Consider the following 19,315-nt stretch of genomic DNA (forward strand, 5'->3'; position numbering starts at 1 on the left):
AATAAGTCAGAGAAAGAAAAATACTATGTGATTTCACTCATATGTAGAATTTAAAAACAAAACAGATGAACACATGGGAAAGGGGCATGAAGAAAGAATGGGAAACAAACCACAGGAGGCTATTAATGATAGAGAACAAAATGAGGGTTGATGGAGGGAAATGGGTGGGGAAATGGGCTAGATGGGCAATGGCTACTAAGAAGGGCACTTGAGATGAGCACTGGATGTTGTATGTAAGTGATGAATCACTGATTCTACTCCTGAAACCAGTATTGCACTATATATTAACTAAAATTTAAATTAAAAAAAGAAATTAACAGACATGCCAAAAGTCTATATAACTTAAGTGCATGGAAAAAAACAATAGAAACAGATACACAACTGATAATGATATTATAATTTCCTCATAAAGATTTTAAAATAAAACAGATAACATTGTGGAGAAATTACCAGAGAATTTTCATCTTTAGGAAAGCACTAAGTGGAAGTCCCTCCACAATCAATTCCCACATTGGAACTTGGCTTAGATGCAATATATATGTAAATTAGAAGCCCAGAAGGATAGGAATGAGGAAAACGCAACATTTAGAGATAGTGGCTAAGAACCTTCTCCAACATTGATGAAAGCTAAAATCTCACAAATTCAAGGATCTCTGAAAAATCCTGAAGAATAATATATGCAGTGTGCCTGGGTGGCTCAGTCGGTTAAGTGTCTGACTTCAGCTGAGGTCATGATCTCACAGTTCAGGAGTTCAAGCCCCGAGTCTGGCTCTGTCCTGACAGCTCAGAGCCTGGAGCCTGGAGCCTGCTTTGGATTCTGTGTCTCCCTCTCTCTCTGCCCCTCCCCCACTCAAGTTCTGTGTCTGTGTCTGTCTCTCTCTCTCACTCAAAAAAGAATATATATATATATATACGTATATTTAAAACTAAAGATAAAGATGCTTTACCTACAAAGAAGAATAATAAAACTGATGGCTGATTTCTCCATGGAAATGATGGAAACCAAAAAAATGACAAAAATATATATTTAAAATTCTGAAAGAAAAAGAAATGCCACATGAAATTCTATACTCAGTGAAAATGTCATTCAAAAATAAAGATGAGATAATGATGCTTTTAGATAAAGAGAGAATCTTCCACCAACAGCCTGTACTAAAATAAATCTACTAAAGAAAAATGTTCAAACAGAAGGAAAATGATCCCAGAACCTAACATGTAATTGCAGCCTGGAATAAAGAGAAATAAAACAGGTATATGATTATGCAGATATAAATGAATAATGACTAAATATTGACTATTCAAATTAATGATAATAATTGTGATATTCAAACTGTATATAGTATTAAAATACATGTCAAAAGCATACACCCACACATATACACTTATAAAAATAAACAAATACACTCACAAAAATGGCCGGAAAAATATAAAATAATAGCAATGGTTTAACTGTTCTGGTTTTTTCATGAGTTTCAAGTAACAGGTTTTGAACAAGTGATTTTAGTTTTTTTTTTATGTATTTCTATAGTCAGCTAAGCACACACACACACACACAAAACAGACAAAAATTGCTACCTCACAGAGCTGGTTGGAAAGATAAACATTAAAATTACTTAGAGAAACCTAAGTGAGATAATTCAGACAGAAAAAGACAAAAGCCATCTGATTTCAACTTATATGTGGAATCTAAAAAACAAAGCAACAAATAGACTCGTAAATACAGAGAATAGACTTGTGTTTGCCAGAGAGGATGTGGGTGCAGAGATGAGTGAAATATACAAAGGGGATTAAGAGGTACACATTTGCAGTTATAAATAAGCCACAGAGATGACAAGCACAGTACAGGGAATACAGTCAATAATATAATAATGTTGTATGGTGACAGATGGCGACTAACCATGGTGAGGACTGAGTACTGTATGGAATTGCTGAATCAGTATGCTGTACACCTGAAATTAGTATAACACTGTGTATTAATTATACTGCAATAAAAAAAACTTAAAGCAGTAAAACACATAATAAAGCAGATGGCAATAAATCTATAAGATGTGTTGCTATTACAGCCAAAGGAAAAATGCACACACAGACACACACAAATATTCAAAGATGCTGATAACCAACAAGGCCACCAGCTCCTACAGCTTACCTTTCAGAATGCTGTTCAAAGAGCGAGGTTTTCCACCACACATGCCCAGCCCACCCCATGCAAACCCCCAGCAGATCATGGGTACTTGATATGTTAATATTTACCTCCCTGCCCCAGTGGATGGATGGTCAGTTTTGCCAGGAGACTTTACTGGTGTTAGTACTCGAAAGCTGTGTATCCCAGGAATCCCTCAGTCTCAGGCAAACCAGGACAATTTGCCATCCTACAACTTTATAAAAATAAAACCATATGTTCCCTCATCCCAGTTACTTTACAAGGCTGTCACCCTTGAAACCACTGTTGCCCTTAAAAGCTATGCTTATTGATCACAGCATCTGCCTCTGGTTTAGGTTTTCAAAGTTAGAATAAATAACTCCTTCATAAATCATGGAGAATAAGAATAGGCATGTCTCCATGGCATAAATGTTAACAGTATAATGACATACATTGGATTGTTACCACTCGGAGCTATTAAAATAATCTCACTTAACTCTCACATTATCCTCTGTTTTTTCTTCTTCATATTGGCTAAAAATATACCCCACTTCTTATCAGAATTCTCTCTCCTGAGAATGGTCTGGTATCATCCATTTCAATGCAACTGTGGTAAGGATTGCCATAGTTATCATTTTCTGAGCACATATCACCAGGGGGTGAGATATGTCACACAGATAATCTTATTTAATTCTAAAAACAATCCCACAAGCTATATATTGTGACTATTTTAAAGGTGTGTTAACGGACCTTCATAGTGGTTCAGTAGTTTGTACAGGACCAAACAGCCCGCCAGAACCAAGGCAGGGAGGGAACCCATGGTTTGCCTACTTGTAAAGTTCAATTTTTTAATAATTTATCCTAAAATTTACTTTGAGAAGTTTTATGAGTCATCAAACATGAGATTGAGGTTTTAAAAGTGATTAATTCTTCTAACCTCCAGTTTTTGTTAAACACCCCTTTCCATTCTGAGCTGAATAGCTTTAAATAATATGATCTAAAGTGACTTACATTATGCATCCATTTTATCTAGCCATACAAATGTCTCTCCGCTATACATTGCTCTCTAAATAGAAATTGCTTTAGATAAAAAAAAATTTTAATAGCTGAAATAATTATATAGTTTCTAGGTGAGTCATTCTGCAACTTTTAGTCTTTGGGAAGATGCCATATTTCTGATTATCTGCTATGGAATGGTAAAATCGCAGCCCATTATTAAGCTTTTTTTTTTTACCATTATAAATTGAAGTATTTGTACATCAGTTAAAGTTCACTCTAATACCAAAGATGTCCTTTAAAGTTTATATTGGGGCCTTTCAACAACCTCATCAGGCATTTAACCACACCTCACTAGATAGTATCCTGGAAAAAGCCTGAATTTAGAAAAAAGACCCGTTAATTAAATTTAAATGAAGTCTACAAACATGTACTACTTTCCTCCTTCCGATGCAGCAGGTACTCAAACTGCTATCAGAAATACAGAGGTCAGGGGTGCCTGGGTGGCTCAGTTGGTTAAATGTCTGCCTTCTGCCCAGGTTATGCATGATCTCACAGTTCTTGAGTTTGAGCCCCGCATTGGGCTCTGTGCTGACAGCTCAGAGCCTAGAGACTGCTTTGGATTCCGTGTCTCCCTCTCTCTTTCTGCCCCTCCCACTTTTCAAAAATAAACACTAAAATAAGTTTTAAAAAAAGAAAAAGCAATATAGAGATGACATCCTGCTTCTGTCTCAATGAACTCTGAGTCAACCTGGACAATCAATTTGACTATCAGCAAATAAATTATCACATGGTATGACAAATATCTCAGTAGGCATATGGAAATGACACAGAGTAGGAAGTGATTCTAAAAGTGAGAAAAAAATACCAGGGGGGCACTTCTCAGGAGGGTTATCAGAGTGGAAATGGGGGTCAGGGCTGGGTGAAATAGATAAAGAAGTACACTTCTCCAGAAGAGCACTGAAAAATGTATAGAATTGTTGAATCACTATGGTGGACACATGAAACTAATATCGCACTGTATGTTAAACTGGAAAAAGAAAAAAAAAGAAGGGGTGGTGTCTAAGCTGGATTTTAAAGGGTGAATAGAAAATGTTGCCATTTGGAAAGCCCTTGTACCTATTCTAATTGATTTGATCCCTCTCCTTCCCTTTACTTTCAAGTTTGGTCAGTGAGAGTAATCCAGATATCCTACATAGACTCCAGCCTTCCTTCTCCCTGGACTTTTCTCATACATTCAATTCAGAATCGATTGCTATCATCCTGCTTTGCCTATATTATATGCAGCCTATTAGACCACCATCAGAGGCTACCACCGTTTGAAAATTTCCCCTGTCACAACTGGGCATGAGCTTTCCCTCCCTTTGGAAATAACACCTAGTTCGTGTGTTACATAATTATCAAAATTCTACTTTGTGTTTGGGTTATTGGGACAATCATTCAATCTTTATAACTAGATGGTATGCTTTTTGAAAATGCAGGACAAACTTTGTTAATATCAGCACCTCCTTCTCACATTTCTCCATCCATCACTGGCCAAAACACTGATCCCAGTGTCTGCAACTAGTACCTCTTTGGTAAAGGAAATTTTGTCCAAGAAATAAGCTAGTAGTCCTTGACAGAAAAACACCAGGAGAGGTGTCACTCCCTGCAGTGAGCATATTCCTCTTATGGAATATAAATGGAATTTTAAATAAAATCAAATATTGAAATATACTAAGATGTCATCCATTTAAATGGATCATTTCATAAGAAACTAATTTTATTAATGCTTCATTTCTGATTTTCAGATGGAGAAACCGGAAATTTCCTTTTGTGATTTGTCTCCAGCACTCACTCAGCGCACTTGACCAATTTTAAGCTCTAGAATATAGAGGAACTCCTGACTCTGTCTGGGATCTAGAAAAGAGAGCAAGATCAGAAAAATGTCAGAAAACCCAAGGAAAGAAAAAGAACAAAAAGATGAATGCTTCTGAGTATTCAAGAAAAGAAAGGGCTGAGGGAAAAATCAGGTTTTAAGAGAAGGAATCATTTAGCAAAAGCAACCAAACACAACAAATTGATTTCAGCAGGGAAAGACGGAAAATAAACATTTTTTGGAAAGATAAATAGCTCAGAAAATGTAAAACAACTAAAAACGTTTAAGGTTAGAATGGGGTAGTAAGGAGGGGGCAAGATGGCGGAGAAGTAAGGAGCTCCGTACTTGCACTCGCGCCCATACATCACACAGAAAAGATCTGAAGCCATTGGAAACCTTACAAANGAAATACAAGAGGCTCAGAGGACTCCCCTCAGACGTAACTTGAATCGATCTTCTGCACGACATATCATAGAATGGGGTAGTAAGCCCAGGAAATAGCTTAGCCAGGATCTCCAAGGATCCCATAAATGATTCACGTCTCATCCCTAAGGGATAACAGTGCCCATTTATTGTCACAACTTCCGCAATGAAAAAACCGAGGTGTTCTCATTTCCCTAATTTATTTTTTAAAAAACTGAAATTTGAAATAAAAGAATACTGTACATTCCTAAATTTTTCTTAAATCACGCAGAATCTGTAATTCTTATTTCAAGTCTTGGCAGTCTTCCAGGAAGTAAAACAAAACAAAAGGAATGCTAAAAGAATTTCTTCATGAACTTAAATTATGCATTCCACTTCAGTGCATGGAGCAGCTCCTTTTAAAATTAAATATCTCACCAAAGCTAGCAGGGAAGGTTGATGAAAGATGTAAACTTCGTACTCAAGGTCATTTCTTACTTTATCCTTTTGATTATGTTCTATTCTTTTCCAAGTCCTCACATGATTTTTTAAATGAGAAAGATGGAAAATTACTTAGAAAAGAGTTATATTTGTATCCATCATTAAGCCACTTTAAATTTATGTTTAAGAACTTTGATCTGAAGATCTTATAAGATGAAGATAAATCCAGAGAATTGCTTGAGTAATTTCAGTGGGAGCAGCCAGTAAAAGTCATAGATAACTATAGCTAGGAAACACTCTCAGTAAAACTCAGAATGAATTACTATTTTTTCTTTATTTCATGACATGAAATAAAGTACAATATTGTGTTCAGGGATTGGGGGGGTATCAAAAGGGTAAACTTTCCAATTCTAGTGTATTAGTTATGGTAGATCTATCACTATAACTAATAAACCCTAAAATAGATAGTGGCTTAGCACAACAGGCCTTTGTACCAGTTTCAGTCTAGTGTAAAGGCCAGTGGAATGTCCCATCCACATGCAATCATCCAAGGACCCAGGCTGTCAGAGCTCTGCTGTCACAAGAATACGGTTTCCAAGGTTACCATCTCCACTGCAGTCAACCAGAAGAGAAGAAGAGCACGGAGGAGCGCAAGTGTTTATGGGTCAGGTCTGGAAGTAATACAGAGGACTTTTGCTTACATTTGCCAGTCACTTGGCTGCGTGTGGAGGTGGGAGTGGGTTTGCAGAGTTTCAATCCCAGACTTAGGAGACACTTCTCAAGAGGAGTTCCACAATGTGGAGGAGGAAGAGCACATAGCTGGAGGACAACTTGTTATCTCGACTACAATCCTGTAAGTCGCAGGAAGTAGCACTAAGTGCAACCGCTTGTCAGTAGATCTGATACTGTGAGTAGGCAATCTAGAATCAGTTAACTTCAAGTTCCTTATCTCTTGTTTGTAGATGCAAAGTGAATGCTTCTTGAAAAATAAAAATTGAAGAATCTATCCATATACTTGAAGCTGTGAGCAGAACTCAGGAAGACTTCCAGTACAGAGTTAACACAGACCCTATACAAAAGCACAAATGATCAACTTTGGGTTAAAGGTGGGGTGGCCAAGCACAAGACTCAGTCTCTCTCTCTCTCTAATCCAAAATCTTAGAAATGAAAGAAGAGATATGAAATATGAAGCTAGGATAGGCGGAGGTCAAAGGTGGGAAAACACCAGAATTATGGATGGTAGTAAGACACACCAGAAGGCATGAGAATGGATTAACCCAAACCCTACTGGGCAGGAACAAGTCGCTTCTGATGACCCTCTGGAACACACGGCTCTGCCTTGACTTTTCAGATTGTTACTAACCTACCTAACACCCTTCAATAGTTGCTAAAAACAATATTCTCTCAGCCCATTTATCTATTTTTACCAAAACAGGGCATATGACATTATAGCATCCTTTTTCATTTGCACATTTTATGTCATTAGAGTTTTATTTAAATGGTTCATGGGATACATCATGTAGACTTACCATAACTTATAGCATATTGCAGTTAAAACAATATATACATGTATTCTATGATCTAGGCTCCATCCTCATTTTTTAAAATTTTTATGAATGTTTATTCATTTTTGAGAGATAGAATGAGAGTGGGAGAGGGGCAAAGAGTGAGGAAAACACAGAATCCAAAGCTGGGTCCAGGCTCTGAGCTGTCAGCACAGAGCCCGAGGCAGGGCTCGAACCCACCAAACTGCGAGATCATGACCTGAGTGGAGGTCAGCAGCTTAACCAACTGAGTGACCCAGGTGCCCCTCCATCCTCAGTTTTATATCATAACTCATGTAGTCCTCACAGCCATGCTGTGCAGTGGATATTTTTATTATCTTCAACTTAAAAATGTAAAAATTGAGATTCCATGACATGATGTACCTTTTACAAGATCATATGTTGATTCCATTTTTATTTACCTGCTTCTACAATCTATGTCTAGCTCAACTCTATTTCCTAAATAATGACTGCATTTCAAGCATTCTTTTGTACTTTATATTTTAATTCTGCCACAAAATTGGGAAGACAAAAGCAATTCAGTTCAGCCCGGGAAAGAAAATCACATTTATCAGCCTGCACCAGAAGATGCAGTTTATTGGTGCCCCCAAGCTAGCTTTCAGAAAATACTTCCACATGATCTACGGCTAATCCAGAAATGGCCTAAAAAACTGGATGGCTGCCATGCGATGAATCCAAGAAGAGAGCTATTTTAAAGTTCTCTTCTTGAACATCAACAAATAAAATAATACAGCCTTCAAATGGTTGATTTTTTTTAAGAAGACAAAACTCAAAGAAGAGTTCATTCTGCTCCATAGAGAAAGCACTGAGTTTACTTAACAGACANATTATATTATATTATTATACGTAATACATATTTGATTGTGTTAATTCTTCACAGACATTTTGGTGTGCAGGTAGGGAAGGTATTCTTTTGCCAGAGGTTATGCTCACAGTCACCCAATAGTAGTATTAGAGCCCTACCCTTTAAGTTTAAAGTCTTTTTTTTTAATGTTTTGTTTTTATTGATGAGAGAGAGAGACACAGAGTGTGAGTGGGGAGGGTAGAGAAAGAGGGAGACACAGAATCTGAAGCAGGGTCCAGGCTCAGAGCTATCAGCACAGAGCATGACACAGGGCTCAAACCCACAAACTGTGAGATCACGACCTGAGTGTAAATCTGACGCTCAACCAACTAAGCCACCCACAAGCCCCTAAAGTGCTCACTTTTTTTATTACTCCAAGCAATCTTGCAATTTCTCTACTGTCCTGCAAGTCCCAGGGAACCTTATTAGTTTTACAGATGTACCTGTCTTTCTGTTGGGTTAAGACAACAAATGAAGAATTTGCGTTTTATACATAAATTCTTGTCTCATGCAAAAATACTGGCAAATATCTTAAACCTTAAACCTTTCCCAGAAACGGAAGTCTTCAAAAAGTGTTCAGAAAACAAAATTGAGAGCCTCTTACCAAACACTTAGTGACAGCCTATCTGTGCTAAACACCACAGGAAAAAGCAGAGAGGGACAAGACGTCAAGAGCTCAGTATCTAGAAGGGGGATGAGATAATTACAAATTACTCTAACACAAGGGAAATTAAAAGGTGTCATAACAGAGAAACAAGATGTGACATGATACTTGAAAGAGGGAAAGATCATGTTTATTTGAAGGGATGATAAAAAAAAAAATCTTTGGGAGAAAGTTACATTTGAATTGACCTAGTCGCAGTGATATAATTTCTGGGACTAGAAATGAAATGGAACGTGTGGGGCCCATTTCAATGGGGAGAAAGTTTAATGCAGCTGAAAGAGAGTTCCCACATAGAAGACCATAAAACACAAGTTTTATGGGCCCTAAAGTTTTGTATTTAAATTCACTGAAAACTTTTATATGAAGAATAATATATTTGATATATTTGGGACTCAGAGAAGATAAATTTTGCTCTATATTGTTTACGTTGGTTTGGAAGCAGCTTCTGTTGAGGATAAGGAGAAAATAATAAAGCTATATCTACTTTCTAACGTAACAAAGGTATCAGTGGGGAGGGGAAAGGCTGGTCAGGAGAGTGGATATATTTTGAAAGTAGAATTTGCAAGACACAGAAAATTCACTGAGGCGCCTGGGTGGCTCAGTTGGTTAAGGGTCCAACTTCAGCTCAGGTCAAGTCTGGCAGATCGTGACTTCAAGCCCGGCGTTGGGCTCCGTGCTGACAGCTCAGAGCCTGGAGCTTGCTTCAGATTCTGTGTTTCCCTCTCTCTCTGCCCCTTCCCCAATTGTGCATGCACTCTCTGCCTCTCTGTCTCTCTCAGAAATAATAAATAAATAAGCTTAAAAAAGTAAACGTCACAAATTGAACACAGAAATTGAATAGACTTTAGAGAAATTAACACACCAGATTCAAAGAGGGCAAGCTATTGGAAATTTGGTAATGGTAACATACTTTATATGTATCTAATATCTTCTATTAGAGACTTATAATGTTTCTTCCTTTTATCAATTTAATTACTTTCTCTATATTCTCATATTGTGTCCATTTTCCCAAGAAGGAATTCAAGGGGCAGTGAAGCCACACAGCTGGGCAATGTAATGTGCTCCAGACTCAGCTGAAGTTGCCTGGACTCCTGGTCCTCTAAACTACAAACCACTACATCACTTCATATCCTCTCAGAAAGATGTTTTAAGTGTACTTGTAGAATTCGTACTTGAATAGCTCCCATTTGGGAATGGATTAATTAAGAGATAACAAGTAGAAATCCTTTGTATCATAACAACCTCTGCAGGTGGGAAGATGGATCAGTATTTTAGCTTTCCATCTTCCAAACTCAACCAAATCAGATTTTTAACACCATTTATTAGACAATATAATTATTATGCACTCACTTTGGAATGCAGGTTGGCCTTATTTAAGGAGAGGCCACATAGCACTGCACAGTGGTACCAGTGGTACCGGTCTCTGGTACCGGTCTTCTCAGGGTTCAGTTCTACTTCTACAGTTCTCCTACCCATGTGACCTTGGGCAAGTTTCTTGACCCTTCTGTACATCAGATTCTTAGTCTATAAAACTGAGATGATAATAATTGTACCTACATTATAAGATCCTTCTGAGGTTAGAGGCACTCTTACCTGTACCAATTAGAAGAGTGCCTGTCACATAGTATGTGCTCAATAAATGTTGAGTATAACTGTTAAACATCCTGTTGCCACAACTAGACAGTAAGCTCCTTGAGAATAGAGAACGACTTTAGTAGTCCATTTTGAACATCCTAATATTACCAATCCCCCCAAGACCAGGTTCTTGAGTCTCAGTGACATAAAAATGAACATTGAACTCGAGAGACAGAAAACAGGCAGATCTTATTAGAGACAACTTGTGTACAAAGGAGCCCACAAGGAAGAGGAATACTGCTCTCTGAAGGGGTAGCATTCAAGGTTTATAAACGCACTTTTCCAAAGGGTGAGGGGCTGGGAGTGGGGAAGGGTCTTTCAGTCCCACTGTCATTATCTTGTGCTCATTACTTCCTGTAGACACAAGACAATCACAGGATGCCTTTATTCCTGGTCAATATTTTCTAGGCCTCCTGGAAAATAGAAACAGTTATACAATCAGGATTTAAAGTGTGACTTCTAATTTTGCTCAGATAACCATTACTCCCTAATGCCTCTTATCTCTCATTTGTTCTCTTTCCCAAAAAGAGGTATTTATCTCTAAGTGTATGGAAACTTTTAACACTTGCCTCAGACTAGTGGCTTTACAGAAGTGAAGCCCCTCTTGTTTCCCTACATGGCCTCACTAGGACACCCAGCATGATACATTTAGACTGAAGGAAACAAAACTATTCTAGAGAATATATGTTGGTCTTTAGAGTCTAACAGCACACTCTGTGGAGGACAAGGTCTAAAGGAACAATAAATGTTTCTCACTGATTACAGAAAAATCCAGAATTTAGGATCCCAAGAAAATTAAGATTGTTCAGAGGGAGTGGATTTGGGGTTATTATTACTTCCCTTCAGATACTTTAAGTACTGCTAAGTGTTGAGATGGTAGACCTGTTGAATTTAGCTTAATCTAACAAGCTGGCCATGAAAATAAGTCCCTGGTTAAAGACCAGCCTTAAATTTTAAGAACAAATGTGCAATGAGTTAGAGAAGAAAGGGAACTTGGTACTTGAATGTGCATGGAGCTCAGTCAGCCAGACTTGCATTAAAATCCAAGTTCGATCACTTACTAGCCATGTATCAAACATAATACCCATCCTCACACACAGCCATTCTCTCTCTCTCCCTCCTTCTCTCTCTCTCTTTCTCTCTCTCTCTCTTTCACACACTCACGCACACACACACACCCAACATGAAATAGGCTTCCTAAGGCAAGATTTTAATAAGATCCCTCCAGCCAATAATACAGGTAGATAGTGTGTGTTTGTAATTATCATATACATTTCTGAGTGTCTACTCAAAATTTATGAACTAAAAATTAGGATCTATAATATATAACATTATAATATATAACATTAACTATCCATCATTTATTTTGACCTCAGTATGATCACTCTTGCACGTTTTTATGGATGATATGTGCTAAGCATTTTCTTATTTGATTAAATAACTGTGTGCTTTATTAATTAGCTCTTATTTTTTAAAAAAATATGGTTTAAAGTTTTACAAAGTGTGAAAAATAGCTGAATCATGAATGAGATCTCAAGGAAGCCTAGAATAAATGCTAATGATCCCAGAGAAGAGAGATCAAACAGACGAGAGGGTAGAGTTGTAGCTCTTGGATGACAAAGGACAGACAGCAGTGATGAAAGAAAAGGGCCATGGGGAATGTTAAGAGCCCTCCCTCCACACTGATCGGAGGGACGGATCGCCCAAAGCTGCAGTGTGGATGAGCACTGCGTCAGGAATGCATGTGCTAGCGGCACAGCTGCAGAGCAGATCGCTGGGGGCCAGCGCCCACTAAATCAGGTAGACCTAATTACACTGTGCCCGTCACCACTGAGACCTGGTGCAGAACAGCATGATAACACCAGCCACAAATGATCGGCAATAAAACCTCTCTGACCTTCAGTCTCCTCGTGTCTAAAATGAGCAGAATATTAACAGCCTCACTTCTCCCTAGGAACCCGGCTGCTCTCTGCTGAGTGGGGCCATCAGTCCTCACCACAGGGAGGGGAGCGTCAGCCCCTCTACCTACTTGTCAGCACCTCTCTGGGAAAAGCAGAAACTTGAAAAATGTTCCTCCTCACCCTGCAGAAGAAGTCAGGTGTAAGTATAAACAATCAATGTGGTTAGTATTTGTTAAATGTTCACAAAGTTCCAAGACTGATAAGCACTTTATACATACTAGTCAATCCTCCTGACAACCTTATGATGTGCATATGATTACTCTTCCTGGTTCACCGAGTAGAAAACTGAGCCCAGGGATTCAACACAAAACACTTGGCTTAAATGGCAGGGCCCCAGACCTAAGCTCAGTGAGTGCCTTAGTCTCTGACCTTAACCACTGCCCCACACTGTCTCTGGAAAAGCTAGCTCTCCAGACAGCTGAGTCCTGACTGTCTCTGAAGAGGAGGCAGTTTGGCTTGAATCAAAACAAGAATGCTCGCTGAGTGTGAATCACAGGACTTAGAACCCCAGGTTCCTCACAGCCTCAATTACCAGCTCAGCTTCAGGTTCGGAAAGATTAATTCATGTTCCCCTGGGAAAGGAAGTCCTGGTAAGACTCACAGCCTGGTAATCCAGCAGAAGAAAATGGTTTAAACAGGCAACAGGAGAGCTTAACTTGTGATCAACAGATATTTCTTCTTTGTTCCTTTTTTCAATGTTATTTTGTGTGTGTGTTGTATTTAAAATTAAAATATTGCTCATTATTCCTGCTGTCACAAAGAAGCATTTTTGAGAAAAGAACTAGTTAGGGTATCTTTCACTATATACTTGCCTGTGAATAGATATCTGTTTTGTCTGGTTTCTAAAAAGTAAACCTAGCAATAACCAAGGTACTTCCCGAGAAGGCAGGCATAAAAAACGAGCTGTTGCGTGCAGGACCTCCAATGTGTACAAGCAGGCAGACGATACAGAAGTTACTTATGCAGGCCACTATCCCCGGAGAAAAGGCTTTATGTTAGCAGTCAGCAGACCTGGGTTCAAGTGCCTCCCAAATGATATCTAAACTCCACAGCTTGGCACGAGAGTTCTTCCTGGTCTGTCCTCCAAGTATCCTTATACCAAGATCTGCCCTGGGGCCTTTATCTTCCCCACCACCAGCCATGGAGGTCTTACTCCCCCATTAAAAAGCCAGCTCCAGGGGCGCCTGGGTGACTTAGTCAGTTAAGCGTCCGACTTTCGCTTAGGTCATGATCTCGCGGTTCGTGGGTTCGAGCCCCGCGTCGGGCTCTGTGCTGACTGCCAGCTCAGAGCCTGGAGCCTGTTTCAGTCTGTGACTCCCTCTCTCTCTGACCCTCCCCTGCTCACGCTGTCTCTCTCTCTCTCTCCTAGAAATAAATAAACATTTAAAAAAAAAAAAAGCCAGCTCCAATGCCACCTCATCATCAAGAATGCCCTGATTGTTCATCCTGTGTCTCTCTGAGGTGACAATGACACCTACCACGCAGTGGGTGTTCAATGCACTTGGCTAAAGCAGAAACCAGAAACCATGAGCAGAACTCACAGTATCCATGGAACCACTTGGCAAGGAAAATGTTAAGGCAAGGCCAATTACGTGTGGATATATGAAGTGAAATAAAGAATGCGGATGTAATCTATTAAAATAGAATGAGTTCACAAATGGTTATATGGTTTTTATCACGTAGGGGCATCCTCTGTGTGCCAACCACTGAGCTCATGTGAGTAAACTGTAAAGCCAGACTGAGTATCAAATGTATGAAAGTCAGCCAAGACAAGAAGCAAGGACCAGACAGAATGAGCAGAGCACCATGAACCCAGAGTGGAGACCGCACCCAAGAAAGGGCAGTCATGCAGTCGGCAGAGGCTGGGAAGGGAGCCTTTGCAGCACACACATGTTTTGTTTCTCTATTTACTTAGCAGGAACTCAGGACTAACCAAAGCAAGGTTGCCACCGGTCTACACAGAACAGGCGTGCACACCCACTTGTACACAGCTTTTCATTGGCCTATGTTCATGCCAGGGCTCACTGCCTGTAATGACAGATGAGGTGTGCCTGGGACTGAGGAAAAAGCTGAATTCTTGCTACACCTACTGTCTACATACACAGGCTAATATCTCCATTCCTGAGCAGCTTACACTGACAATCAGTGCCCTTCTCCATTGCTATTTGTATTTTCATTGCTTTATTTTATCTTTGCCAAGACCTCTTGGTCCTTGAACCAAGTAGCACCAGTCAAGCCATATCCTCAGCTAGCAGAGAGAAAGCAGAGTTGGTGCCCAGATGTCTCTTTTTAAAATTTATTTATTTTTGTTATTAAAGTATGGTTGACATACCAAGTTCTCGTGACTTCCTTATTTTATAAGTGGATGTCTGTACCTCTTAATCCCCTTTCACCTGTTTCTTGAAATGAACCTTAATGCTGCATTGTTAGTAGGCATCTGTGAGAGAAAGATCTATAGGCGCGGAATCTTAAGGATGAGAGAGATCCACCCTCCAACAGTTTTTCTAAGTAGATTTCATTTACCTTTAGAAAGCATTTACCTGGCTTTCATAATCTCTAGACGTTGTCTAGTCCTTAACCCTCCAAAACAACAAGAGAACACTTCAACACAAAATCTTTCTTCCCAAAGTCATAATGTGCCTCAGTTATCAAACAAAGAGCCCTCAAGATTTATAAATATATATCAAAACACGGAATTTAAATGGAAATTTCATCAAAAACAAAGAATCCCATGAAGGGAAAAAGGGTATTTAAATATTTTGACTTTGGACCCCCTGAGAAGCGATATGGAACGTGTAGATACATCCCAGGCTTCCCCTCATTCTTGCGCTTAAAGCTCCAATGAGAGTCCCAAACCTCTTCCACTTGTACCCACTTGTATAAGTGGCCCATTCTGGCACTGCCCCATCTCAGTGTGGCCTTGAACAACTGGCTTCACCACTAGACATACTGTCTCAGAAGTCTAACGACCTTTAAGTTCACTTTGAGTGTTTGACTTTTAAGATTTTAAATTTCATTAACTCTTAAGAGCCAATGAAAACTTACAGCCTCATGAGAAAAGAGCCTGCAAATGAAGACTCGAGGTGAAGAGAAGGGAGTTGAGTATTTGCTGCAAGAGGCAAACTTTGTGTTTGATACCAGGGGGCTTTCCATGCCACTGAACAGATCTGATTCTATGCCTTGTTTGTCAGCAATTCAGAATAAGAGCTGAGAGACAATGCACCCAATACTGTGGATGTCTAACCAAAGTCAAGGGGAGCCTTGGATTCTGAGCAGCCACTGAAGGCATAGTCTTAGTTGACAGTGAGATTTCTGGGCTTGATAGTCACAAGGTGGGCAAGTACACAATAAGGGCTCCCCTATACACACAGTCACACATCAGAGTGTTGATCTGAGAACAAAAAGTGACTAGGATCCTGCAAATGGGCCTACAGAAGAGAAAACAGCCCTAAGTAATAGTCAGAAATGAGATCAAAATATCCCATCTTTAATGTCTATTTTTAAAAGAGGGACAGACAGTGTGCAAGTGGGGGAGAGGTTAGAGAGAGACAACACACACAGAATCCGAAGCAGGCTCCAGGCTCTAAGCTTTCAGCACAGAGCCCAATGCCAGGCTCAAACTCATGAACCATGAGATCATGACCTGAGCTGAAGTTGGATTCTTAACCAGCTGAGTCACCCAGGCTCCCCAAGAGATAATATTTTTTTTTTAATTTTAATGTTTTATTTATTTCTGAGAGGGAGAGGGAGAGAGAGAGAGAGAGAGAGAAAGAGAGAGAGAGAAAGACAGCGTGATCAGGAGAGGGTCAGAGAGAGAGAGAGAGATACAGAATCTGAAAGAGGCTCCAGGCTCTGAGCTAGCTGTCAGCACATAGCTCGATGTGGGGCTCGAACCCACGAAATCACAGATCATGACCTGAGCCAAAGTCGGACGCTTAACAGACTGAGCCACCCAGGTGCCCCAAGATAATATTTTTAAATATACTTCTCACTTTGAAGTCTAACACTCACAAAAGATCACTCTAAACACATTTTAATGGAATGTAAGTCACAGATACAAGGCAGGTGTAGGACAGCAAAAGCAAAAAGTTACACCGGAGGCAAGTTTTGGGGTGTTGGGGATCTGTTTTTGAAACGTTCTTGTTATTTTGTTAACATAAACACTTAGTCTTCCACCCAGAATGTCAAGCCAGGTCCAACAACAAGTCACAGAATTAGGCCAAGTGTGTCTGTGAAGGCCCCATGGAAACAGTAATGGCCTTTAAAAATCCCATTTATGTGTTAAGTCATTAGACTGTATAAAGTCTAAGAAAAAATGACTAGTCAATAGGCATGTCCTAGATTGGAGTCAGAGCTAGGGAGAGAATTCAGGCCTCAGGTCCATGCTGTTCCTACCTTAGGATGCTGTGTGCATGGAGAATTATCTCAGAACACAAAATGGACCCATACTCCTCCATGGCCAGACTTGTGGTCATCCTTCCCAGTATGACAATCTGCTGAGGGCACTTGGCACATATATGCTGACCAGATGAACAGAGAGCACCTTTCCGGCAACATGGCTAAATCGTGATCGGCAGTCACTCTAAGAGCTCAAAACTAGCAAAATGGTCTGTTACGTGTCACTAAGTAACTAAAGATGAAAAGAAAATGGCTCTGTGGTTGAGTTCATTTCCAGGACACTGTGGGAGCTACACATCTGAAACATGTCGCCTGTTTCCTTTTCTATCAGGACTATGATTCAGTAAGGCAAAGTTCCTTAGTGTACTTTCACATTTGCTTTAGGTTCTTCCAGGAAAATGCTAAAAACTACCCAGAAGTTAACTTTTTAAAGAAAACAATAGCCAGTCTTTAAAGAAAACAGAGTCTACCAGAACCTACACACTGTTTACAAAAAGTATTTGCTTTAATCTTACCCACGCTACAATTTTCCCTTTTCCTCTGAAAGTGGGGGCTATTGGCTATAATCCTGCATGGTCCAAACATCATAGGTTCAAAATTTAAACAGACTTACAATTTCCTAAAAGATATGTAACTGAAGATTTATGGTGAGTCGGTGTCCGACCCATATCTAAATGTTAGAGCATCTGAAGACATCTCTATCTCCACTCATCCCAGAGAGTGCTCTCATGCAGCCTCATAGCTTTAAATATCACTTACATGCAGATAACAGCAAATACACATTTCATCTCCAACCTCTTCCCTAAGTTTGTCATCTGTTGTGGGCTGAGTTGTGTCCACCCAAAAATCATATTTGAAATTCCTAACCCCCTTAACTTAGAACATGACCTTAGTTGGAGATAGTGTCTTTGTTAACATAATCAAATTAAGAAATAAAGTTCGTAGGGAGGGTTCTAATCCAGTATAACTGATGGCCGTATAAGAAGAAATTTGGACACAGACAAGCACAGAGGGAAGATGATGTGAGGAGGCATAAGCAGAAGACAGTCATCTATAAGCCAAAAAGAAGGCCTGGAACAGATTCTTCCCTCTCAAATACTAGAAGGAACCAAACTTGCTGGCACCTTGATGTTGGACATCTAGCTTCCACAACTATAAGACAATAAATTTCTGCTCTTAAGCCACCCAGTTTGAGGTACTTTATTAGAGCAGTCTTGGAAAATTAATACAGCAACTCAATCTGAATATCTAATAAATACCTTAAATACGTCCAAGCCCATAGCGTGGATTTCACCTGCTCCAACCTTGGGCTCTCCAACATCCCTTATTTCTATAAATGGCAATTAAACCCTGTAGATCCCAGGGCACCTGGGTAGCTCAGTTGGTTAAACGTCTGACTTTGGCTCAAGTCATTATCTCACTGTTTGTGGGTTTGAGCCCCACGTTGGGCTCTGTGCTGACAGCTAGCTCAGAGCCTGGAGCCTGCTTCAGATTCTGTATCTTCCTCTCTCTCTGACCCTCTCCTGCTCAAGCTGTCTCTCTCTCTCAGAAATAAATAAAAACATTGAAAAATTTTTTAAATAAATAAATAAATAAATAAATAAATAAATAAAATCTGTAGATCTCTATGACCAAGCCCAGTGAAATTACCCTTCAATCCTAGCTTTCTTTCATATTCCTTAAATCATTCATTCCCTAAATAATTTAGTATTTGATTACTATACCTTTAAATAATATCCAAAACTGGACTACTTCTCACCCCCGTCCATTTCTGTCATCCAAATCAAACTTCCATCACCTCTTACCGTGATTTCTGTAATAGTTTACTTATTTGTATCTTTTCTTCCACACTTGCTTTATGATAATCCAATCTCCACACAACAGCAAGAGTGATCCTGTTGGTGAGACCATTTGAATCCTCTGATCAAGACCCCACAAATGTTCTTTATCTATATTTATTTATTTTTTGCTTCTTGGCCTTTTGGCTAAGATCAAGTGTGGTATCTGTTCTTATCAGTATATTTATTTATTTAAAGTCACATCAAAGTGTGCAAGCTTCTACTTGAGTTGTCTTCCTGAATACTCACAGACCTCATTTCCATTCTCTCTCTCCATTTCACTACCTCTGTTATTTTTTTAAATTATTTCAATGTTTATTTATTTTTGAGAGAGAGACAGAGCACAAGCAGGGTAGGAATAGAGAATGACAAATCCCAAGCAGGCTCCAGGCTCAGAGCTGTTAGCACAGAGCCCAATGCAGGACTCAAACCCACAAACTGAGAGATCATGATCTGAGCTGAAGTTGGACACTCAACCAACTGAACCACCCAGGTGCCCCTCATTACCTCTGTTCTAATCAATCTAGCCTTCCTTCTCCTCAAACAGGCCAAGTATATTCCTTCCCTAAGACC

General features: G+C 39.5%; 1 pseudogene; it reads left to right on the forward strand.

Annotated features, from left to right (window-relative positions):
- The first annotated feature begins 18,869 nt into the window (after positions 1-18,869).
- LOC144220757 (U2 spliceosomal RNA) lies at positions 18,870-18,964 on the forward strand (annotated as a pseudogene).
- Positions 18,965-19,315: the final 351 nt, after the last annotated feature.

This window comes from Crocuta crocuta, unplaced genomic scaffold, assembly GCF_008692635.1.
Source record: "Crocuta crocuta isolate KB4526 unplaced genomic scaffold, BGI_CrCroc_1.0 scaffold129, whole genome shotgun sequence".
Taxonomy (NCBI): domain Eukaryota; kingdom Metazoa; phylum Chordata; class Mammalia; order Carnivora; family Hyaenidae; genus Crocuta; species Crocuta crocuta.